Source organism: Panthera uncia, unplaced genomic scaffold (assembly GCF_023721935.1).
Source record: "Panthera uncia isolate 11264 unplaced genomic scaffold, Puncia_PCG_1.0 HiC_scaffold_72, whole genome shotgun sequence".
Taxonomy (NCBI): Eukaryota; Metazoa; Chordata; class Mammalia; order Carnivora; family Felidae; genus Panthera; species Panthera uncia.
The window spans coordinates 23437-33209 of NW_026059891.1; the positions used below are offsets into that span (position 1 = coordinate 23437).

Here is a 9773-nt window from a genome sequence, read left to right on the forward strand (position 1 = left end):
ACGGACCCCGAGGACATCGTGCTCAGGGAAACGCGCCAGGCACAGAAGGACAAGGACTGATTCCATTCGTCCGAGGGGCCCGGAGAGTCAGGTCCACGGAGACGGAGCAGAGGGTGGGCGCCGGGGGCTGGGGAAGCGGCATGTACCGGGGACACAGTTTCGGTCGGGGAGGATGGTCGGTGGGGATGCTGGTGACCTGACCGTGACTCTGTTTCATGCCCCAGAGCTCCACAGCCAGGAGTGGTTAAGATCATAACTTTTATACATATTTTCTTAAGTTGACTTATTTATTTTGAGAGGGCGCGCGCGTGTGAGAGAGTCCCGAGCGGGCTCTGTGCTGTGAGCGCAGAGCCTGATGCAGGGCTCGATCCCACAAACGCTGGGATCGTGACCTGAGCCGAGATCAAGCGTCGGACGCTTAACCGACTGAGCCACCCAGGCGCTCCCAATTTTATATGTATCTTGCTATAATTTAAAAAAAAGTCATGCAGGGCACCTAAAGCTAACTCAATGAGACTTTCTGGCTCCACTTTAACGCTCTAGACCGTGTTTTTAGGGGTACTGCTTCTGTTCAGGCAAACGCTCCCCTCGGGCGATCAGTTTGGGGATTCGGGGAGCAGGCGTGGTACCGCGGTGGGGGCGAGGGGGGACAGGAGGACAGGGAGGGTGCGCTCAAGGCAAACGAACCACACCGTCAACTACAGACATTTGTTTTTTTGAGGTTGCAACCGTCTGGGGCCATCTCCCGCCACGTGGCCGCGTGCCCAACACACCCGGGGAGAGACGCCGCGTGCTCCTCGCGCTCCCGCAGGTGGCTCTTGACGTGCGCGCTTAGGATATTTTTTGCTCAGAAAGATCCGGAACCCTGGGAACGCAGACACTCGACCACCAAGCGGGAGGAGACGGCCCTGGGAGCCGAGTAAGAGGCTGTGGGTCCAGCTCCAGTTCGGGGCCGGGGTCGCTAACTTGCAAACCACGGGGTCGCTAACTTGCAAACCACGCCGGCTTCGAGCGGTCCCGCGGCCTGGAGCTCGTGCCTCTGCAGAGGATGGGAATGTTGGGCCTGGATGTGCCTCGAGGCGGCTGCCTCTCAGCTCATCGTCCGCATGCCCGAGGGGGGAGTTAGGACGTGCAGGGACATCCTTCCTAGGGGCAAGATCAGCTGGCGGGTTGCTGTCCACGTGGATACTTGGGGGGCCCTCCGCGTCTTCCGGGGACTCTCTTATCCCCTTTTGCTGGGGGGAGGGCCTTGGGGACGTGCCCACCACTCCCAGGAGGCAAAGCCAGGGTGTGGGGACCCAGCCTCCAGGGAGCCACGGCTGCCTGTGCCCCCCCACCCCCCGGTCCCTGCCATCCCACCGCCGGGCTGGGCCCTGGGCTCCCCATCAACGGCACTGACATCGGCGGCTTGGCCGTGTCCCTGATTCATCTTTCATTTGCAAGTCACGTGAGCTGTCTGATGGGACACCAAGCCCTTCCTCTGCCCTTGCTTTCCTTCCCTGAAGACCAGAGCTGTGCTCTGCACGTGTTTGAGGTCACGGCGGCCCCGGGGAGGCCGCTGGCCCAGGCCGCTCGGGGCTCCAGGGGTCGTGTTTCCAGCAGGCATCTGGGGTCCTGGGGGCTGAGTTCGGGCTCGCGGTGGCCTCACAGAGATGCGGACAAGTGACAAGAGTGCTGCTTCGGCTCCTGCCGCGGTCTCCCAGGGGAGAGGGAGGGGCAGGGGGTGGCGGGGGGAGGGGTGCCGGGCCGGGGACTGCTATCAGGACAGGACGTGAGCCTCCCTGCGGAGCGGGCTCCGTCCTGGGCACTCTGCCTGTCACTTGGTGCCATCCGCGGTCACCCCATGGGGGCGCCTCTGCCGTGCCCGCCGTACCAAGGAGAAGGCGACTTCCCTCGGGCTTCCTGGCAGTCAAGCGACAGAGCCGGGTCTGCGGGGCCCGTGGTCCTCGCCACTCTGTGTGGTCACCCCTCCAAGACAGGGTGAGCTGCAGGCTGTCTGAGAGATCTCCGCGTCCTTCTGTTTAAGAGACCTTCGGGCCATGGCGAATGGGAAGGGGGAGGGAGACCAGTGGTTCCCTGACTCGTCGGTGCCCTCGGACTAGACAGGATTGGACAGGCCTCCTCTCCGAGAGGTGTCCGGTCGATCTACTTGTCCAGTAAGAGACCGGACACCCCCGTTCTTGTTACATCCCCCCTCCCAGCTCCCACCCAGCTGGAGACAGAGGGGTCATCACAAGCCCAGGGGGACAGAGCTGGAGGCAAAACGCCTCCTCCCCCATCACTACCAGACCATCTCCAGCTGGAGACCCTCTCCGAACCTGGGCGTCTCCGAACTTGGCGATTAGCTTATGTTACCATTTCAAGTATCCACTTAAACATCGTTAAGTTACAAACACTTAAAGGAAGAGAAGCAGACTGCGCTGGAGGATGGCCACGGGGAGTCGCCGTCACCTGGCGGTCGTGCAGGGATAACAGCGGCGCCCAGGCCCCGAGAACTCGCGACGGGTCGCGCGGCCAGTGGACGCGGTCCTGCGCAAAAACGGAGCGGAGGCCCCTCCGTCGTCGGCTCTGCACGTGGGCAGGGCAGGGCACACATCTCGGATTCCAAAGGACAATTTCACCAGGCTCTGCCAGGTGGCAAGACAGACATATTTTCCAGGAAGGGGGGAGATACCCCAAAGGGGGTCTCCGGGCCTGGCTGTGTTGCCCACATGCGGGGGGGGGGGCAGGGGGCAGCTCCACGTTTCGCAAAAGAGAAGGTGGGGTTTCCCTAAAGAAGTGTAGTAGCTGTTTGTGCCCAAGGCAAGAAAGGAAGGCAGAGGAGCCTGGAGTCCCTTGGAGGGTGCAGGGCTGGAGCAGGGCGGGTGGCGGGCACAGGGAGGCAGGCGGCGGGGAGAGGGACGGCGGGCAGGGCTGTTGGAGGCCTGGCCGCAGAGGAAACCGCAGGGACTCAACGGGACCCAGGCACTGCAGGCCCAGGCTCTGGGGACCACGGCTCCTGGTGAGAAGGGACGACAGCCGGGTGCACTGGGGCGGAGGGACCGCAGTCAGCGGGGCGACCGCAATCGGTGAACCCAGCACAGTCTCTCACAGATACTAGAACAACTTTCCAACACCGCTCTCCGCTTTCGGGTTTTCTCATTTGTTCCCTCGTTTTAGAGTAGACACAGCTTCACCAAGTCAAGCGGCCGTTTGCTTCTGGGGACCTGGGCTCCAGGTTCAGAGTGAGGCTGGGGTCCCAGCTGCGGTGAGGCTGGGACAAGAATGCAATGGCTCGGAGTGGGGGAAGGGAACGTATCCATTAAGCCCCCCACGTCCTGCCCCGCCCCCGTGTCCTTCTGTCCGTCCTGGGGCGCCCTGCGGCAGCTGTGGTTGCCTATTTGTGAGGCCATCACCGGGGGGAACGGCATCGTGGGTGTCACGGTCACACCGGACCCAGCGCTCAGCACACGGTAGCTGTTCAACAGCTCGTCCGGACAGCGGGCTAAGTGACTCGCCTTGTCCCGTTGATTCTACGTCAAGCGGCACTGGAGGTTCGCGCACCTTACGAAGAGGTTAAGGACCGCGCCCAGGGCATGTGGACAGAGGGGTGAGGCTCTGAGAGTGTGGCCCGCGGTCGGCCTGGCTCTGTGTGCTGCCTTTGTGTGTGTGTGTGGGGGGGGGGACAGGAGGGGCACGGGCCCCAAGCAGAAGCCACCTGTGCCCTCCGAGCCCACTGTGCACAGCCTCTGAAGGGAAGCTCGCAGGCGAAAGATCGATTCCCCAAGGCGGTCCGAGGATCCCCCCAGTTCCCACTGCTGTTGTCACACTGTATGCCCCGGGGACTGTATGTGACGGGCGCGTCTGGAGTTGCCTTCATGTCAAAAAGCACTGAACCAACTATCCGATGGCTGCAACGGTGTCACCGGGCACCTGAGACGCCCCAGCCTCATCACCCCAGGACAGGGAAGGCGGCCTCCCTTCGGACAACTCCGGACCATCCCCCTAAGCTCTGTTGGACCCGGTTCTATCTGTGGGGGTCACTGCTGGGGGCGTTCTTCCCCTGCATCTGTGCCCTCTCTGGGGGGAACGTGCAGTGACCAAGAGCCGGGTGAGTCGCGGAGCACAGGGCAGAAATAAGGCGGAGCCCAGGACTGATGACCAGGGGGGCAAAGCAGCGCAAATGCCAGAAGACACGCGCCTCAACCCTCCCCCGTCCCCCCATCACGCTTTCCCCTTGGAAGCAACGTGGGGTCTGTGTCCACGGCCTTCGGTGGGGGAGAAGAGCTCTGCTGGGTTAAAGGGAGACAGAGCGCGGCCAGCACGCGGGGACCTTTCAGAATCAACCGGGCGCCTGTGACCTTAAGGAAGGAGGGCGCAGCCACAGAAAACACCGCTGGAAATGCTCTCGGCAGAGACGTCTGACGTCCCCACGGTGCTGCTGGGCGTGCGGTGAGTGGCCCATTGTCATTTTCCGGCACGTGCCTGGAAACCCCAAATGCGTCGGCTCTGCCCAGGGCTGCAAGTCCAGCCGAGCCTCCGACAGCGTCAAGGGCAAAGGCAGAGCGCTCCGAGCAAGGTCGAGGAACAGTAACAGGGGCTGCAGACGCCTGCCCGCACTTCCCCTCCCCTGCGCGCCGCGGCCAGAGGCCGTTCGTGGCCGGAGCCGGGGGTGGGCGCCTGATGCCCACCCTGGTCCCGCAGCCCCAGGCGCTCTGGCCGCCCGCTCTTGCTGCTTCCCAGGCCAGTCTCTAAAGCAGATGCGATTGTCCCACTTTTCGGACGCGGAGGCCAGCTCCGCCGCGGGGGGACTTGCTCAGAACCACGGGAAGGGGTGGAGCCGCCCCGGGCAGCAGATCGGGCCCCTAGGAGGCCGCGGCCTCCCCCCTCCTGAGGGCGGGTGTGCCTTCAAGGGCTGCCTTCTGGAAGTCGCCCCCACCCCAGGTGCATCGGCTCCTGCACGCCAGCCTGCCCGCACCGCCGGCGGAGCCCCCAGACTCAGCCCTCCCCTCGCACCCTCTGACACCTGCCTTCCGCTTTTCACCCGCTTCCGGTCCAGCTTCTCGGGGAGACCTTTGGGAAGCTCTGGGGGAGAAGCTGTCAGTGCTGACCCGGCGGCAGGGTCTCATCTCACCTCTTTCGAAAGATCGAGGGGGCCGGCCTCAGAGAAGTCTCATCCGGCAGGGCGGGAGAGCGTGTGCTCGTGTGTGTGCAGGCGGGTGTGCGGGTTCGTGTTTGTGCACGTGTGTGCCGTGTGCACGCATGGTTTCGTGCGCACTTTGTGCGTGGAAGCACGCGTGCACGCGTGTAAGTGCGTGTGTGGGGCTGCGTGTGCGTGCGCCTGAAGTGGGGCCGTTTCTTCCTCTGAGGAGGGCGTTGAGGCTCCTGAGCGGTCCGGCAAACGCCTAGTCCTGGAAGTCGGGGGGCCGGAGGCCCGTCCTGACCACCTGCCCAGCGCTCATGAAACGAGAGGGTTGCCAGCCTGCCCTTGCAGATGCTTCCTGTTCCCTGCTCTCTGATTCGACCAGGGCGGGCTGGGGTGGGGGAAGGGTGGGTCCTCACGTCCCCGGGACGGACATGGGGACAGTGGCAGTGAGGGTGGCTTGTTGGCAAGCTGGCAGAGGCACTCCGGATCTCTCGGAGAGACCCTCTCCTGCCCCCTGCCTACTCCGTGACTGGTGGGGGCACCCTCCCCTGGCTTCCTGGCAGGGGTGGGGGTGGGGGGTCCTGGAGAAGAGAAGGGGAGAGACGGCAGCTAGGGGGGCTTCCGTGAAATGTGCAGCTGAAGAATGGAAGTCATTGCCTCACGGTGGCTTCCCCCCCTCCCCCGGGGCCTTCAGGAAGAGCTGAAAATCCCCCCTCCAAGCCAGCTTTCTTATTGTCCCTCTCTGCCAATCAGAGGCACGGGTCCAGGACTCTCTGGGCTCAGGCCAGGGGTTTAGAAAGGGAGGGACCCGGGACAAAGGGGGGGGGGTCTGTCCCAGAAGCCTCTCCTATGAGACTCAAGTTGGTTAGGGTCACTGGACATCTGGAGGGCTTCATGTCTCCAGAGAAGGGCAGAGGGACCACAGAGCCTGTCGCTTTGTGGGGGGGAGGGGATCAGCAGCCTCAGGGAGCCCCCTTTGCGGTCAGAGCTGACCGCCTGCCTGGAAGGGGACACGGAGGGAGTGGGGGCAGGTACGAGGGTCCCTTCTCTCTAAGACCCCCATCCCCCCTCTGCACCTGCTCCCCACTGGGCAGGAGGCACTGCTACTGGCCGGGGGTGGGGGGGGGTGGCGGCACACTCGGTCACCCTCAGTGCCACGGTCACCATCCCTGCGTGGGGACACATCCCCCAGGGCTGCCCATCGCTGCCCACTGGCTCCGCGGTGTCTGCTTCGGGGTCGTTTGGAGCGAAATGAAAGGCTTAACGTACCAGCCCTCTGAACATGCAAACTCAACCGGATGAGATCTGTTACAGAGAAAGCTCTGCCCATGAGGCGGAAAAAATACCCCCGCGTGGGTCGTCCCCTTTCCACGGGGCCCGAGGCGTGGGGATGCCAGCTCCGCAGGGCCCCGCCGTCCCCCAGCCCAAGTTGTCAGAGGCTGCAGCCCGGACCCACCACGCGCGGACGCACAGACGACGGTCCCCCACCCGCCGCGGCGACCCCCCCCTCCCCCCCCCCGCGCGTCGCCCTTCACCCGGGGAGGGGCCATGGCCCGGGATCACAGGGCCACGGCGCTGACGGGGGGGAGGGGGGTGGGGGGCGCGGACGGAGCACAGGGGTGGGGGCACCCAGCGGGGGCTGCAAGGACGGGGAGGAGGCTACCTTCTGAATGCGCCCATCGATGTCCAAGTAGATGGCCTTGGGCCGGTAGCTGGAGGAGCCGGACCCCATCTTGTGCGCCGAGCGGCTGCACTTGGACTTTTTACTGTACTTTCTCGACGCCAGCCGCCGCGGGGAGGGCGGGGAGTGGGAGGGAGGAGGGGGCGGCGGCGGGAGGGAGGAGGAGACCAGCCAACCAGAGCGCCGCGCCGCACCGGTGCGGGCTCTGCCGCCGCCTCTGGCGCGCGCGTCTAGGCTCGTGCTCCGCCTCCGGCCTCGGCCTCCCCCTCCTCCCTCCGCCCCCTCCTCCTTCCCCCGTTTCCCTCCCACCTCCTCTCTCCCTCCTCCACCTCCCCCTCCCTCCCGATTCCTCCCCTTCCCTCCCTCCTCCTCCCACCTCTTCCCTCCTCCCTCTTCCCTCCCTTCCCACATTAGGGCACACCCCCTCTTCTTCCGCTTGACTCCAGCCTCCTTGGGGACCAGGCCAAGAGAGAAGCCTATCTCCAAGTGACCTCTGGACAGGTGCCCATTTAGAGTGACCCCTCTGGCTGCAGGCTGGTCACCTCCCCATGTGACCAGATTCCCACAGTAACCCCCTCTAGCTGCCGGCTGGTCACCCCTCTGCCGGCCAGAAAATCCCATAGCGACCCCCTCTGGCTGCAGGCTGGTCACCTCCCCACACGGACAGTTGCCCATAGTGACTCCTTTGCCCCAGGTGGCTAATCAAACACATCAGGGACTGAGGGCACCCCCCCCCCAGGCTACCTGCAGTCATTAGCCAACCCCGGCCCCCCTTTCACATCGGGCACCTCCCCTGGGTTCAGCCTCCCCCTGCTGCGATTGCTATCCTCGCCTAATTTGACGAGGAAATGAGAAAAGTTGCTTCTCATTCATGCACGTCCCTCGCCTAAGTTTTCCGTACATCCTCGGGACTGACAGCCTCTCCCAGCTGCACCCAGAGCTGAAATGGCAATTTTATTTCTGTCCTTACTGGAGCCAGAGTGAGGATTACCCAGCCACCGGCTCTGTGCTGGTTTCCGCGCTGTTCTGCCCACCCTCCCCACACCTGGTTCGTGGCTACAGGGAGTGTGGGAAAGGCAGGAGGGAAAGAGAAGGGATTTCAGGCAGCGAGTGATCTGCAGACCACAGTGGGGGCTCCTTTGTGGCTCCCAGTTCTCTGGGATCTCCCAGTGGGAACCCGATGGGGGGAGGGCTGGTGAAAACCGGGTGTTGCTTTTTGAGAGAGGGCCCGGTGCACACAGGCTCCTCCCGCCCTCCACGCCGGCCCGAGCCAGCCTGACCACTGCCAACGGTCACCGCCTTTGCCTTCTCTGGCCACCCGGTTTTCGCCTGGTGCCCAGGCTTTCCAGAGTTCCCCACCTCCCCCCACTCCCCCCCCCCTCCCCGCCCAGCCACACGGAGCACTGGCCAGGCTGGAGCCCCAGGGAAGGTGGGGCTCATCGTCTTTAGGCGAAGTGGTCTTCCTCACTCAGCCTTTGGACAGTCGGGCACGTGTGGCTTCATGTCCCCTTAGCGTTGCCCTGGCCTCCAGCCCAGCGAAGGGGCCACGTCAGAGCCTGGGCACACGAGACTTGATTCGGAAGTGACTAGGGGGAGATAGAGGGCAGCAAGGGAACTTTGGTGCGGGGGTGGCCTCGTTTGGGTGGCTGTCGTTGGTCACCTGACTCACAGTTGTGATCACGTGCCCCCAGAAAATTGGAGCAAGCACTGTTGTCATGGTTCAGTTCTGTTGTCGAATGTTCTGATGCTGTTTGGGCTGAGCCAGCGATGGGTCCGTGGGGCTGGTGCGCCGTGTGGTGTGGGAATCTCACCACCCAGCAGATGGCTCATTAGCCCGGTGCTTGTTTATTCCCTGTGTCTTACAGTCATCTGGTCTGACCCTCTCCAATCATCTCCCTCTGGCGCCCCGGAAAGGCCGTGTGCGGCTCTCCGCGGAGCTCTGGGTCCCAGATCGGAGCGTGGGGCTCTGTGACTGCTCCCGGCGTCCGGGGGGGGGGGGGGGGTGGCGTCCTCACACTGGCTGGCTGGGTCTGGATTCAGAATAATAATCACTCTCCTGAGTGTTTCCTGGACCGGCCCTGCGCACACATTCTCGTTCAGGGAGCCCGCAGCCGTTGGGGGCCCAAGAGGATTACCCGCCGTCACCTTATTCCCGAGCGGGCCGGCAGATCTAGCCAGCACTGTCCTCACTGTGCGTCGCTGCGTCTCTAGGAGCTGACAGTCAGGAGAGAAGAAACACGGTCTTGGGCCTGGAGGAGCTGGCGTTTCTCTGGGACACAGACGAGATGGAACAGACAAACGTGACCTGTGGCCTGTGGGGTCATGAGGAGTGCGAAGGAGAGAAGTCACGGGGGAAGGAGATACAAACTGGGGCATGTGGGGAGCTGACATAGCACACAGGCGTCGGGGAGCCAGGAGCAAAGAACCTTCTAGCGAAGGGTGGAGAGGCTCCACGCCAGTGCGGCCGGTGGGCGGGAGGGAGTGGAGGGGGGGGCCTGGAGTGGGAAGTGAGGTCCCAGAGACGAGGGGGCGGCAGGCCCCCATGTGGACCGTGCAGGTGACCCGGTGGCACTCTCCTTGGCCAGCCCCACGGGATGTGGTCTACTCTAGTGTTGGTGTTTGGACAGGATCATCCCGCTGCTGGCCAGCAGGGCTGTGGCAGGGAGAGCCGAGAACACACCCCTACGGTAACGTTTGCTAAGAACACTGGTGGTTGGACCAGGGCCGTGAGAAGTGGCCAGAACCTGTAACCACTGGGGAGGTTGCTCAGATCTTTCCTTTCTGCTCATTGCTTAGGTTGACATTATTTCTGCTTTTTGCTCTCCTTCCCTTTTATATAATGTGGCCCTGCCTAAATTCACGCTCCTTCATCCCGGACGGCCCCTGGGGTAGGCTCGGAGGGGCCAGCTCTCCCCTCTGTGCACCAAATCAGCCCAAGCGTCTCCCCGGTGTCCTTGACCTGTGTTC

The 9773-nt window shown here is 63.6% G+C and overlaps 1 long non-coding RNA gene across 1 annotated transcript in view; it reads right to left on the minus strand.

Annotated features, from left to right (window-relative positions):
- Positions 1-6981, minus strand: part of LOC125918375 (uncharacterized) — a 29657-nt gene extending 22676 nt beyond the window's left edge. The window contains exon 1 of the long non-coding RNA XR_007456430.1: positions 6789-6981. This is a non-coding gene — a long non-coding RNA (uncharacterized LOC125918375). The remainder of the gene's footprint in view (positions 1-6788) is intronic.
- Positions 6982-9773: the final 2792 nt, after the last annotated feature.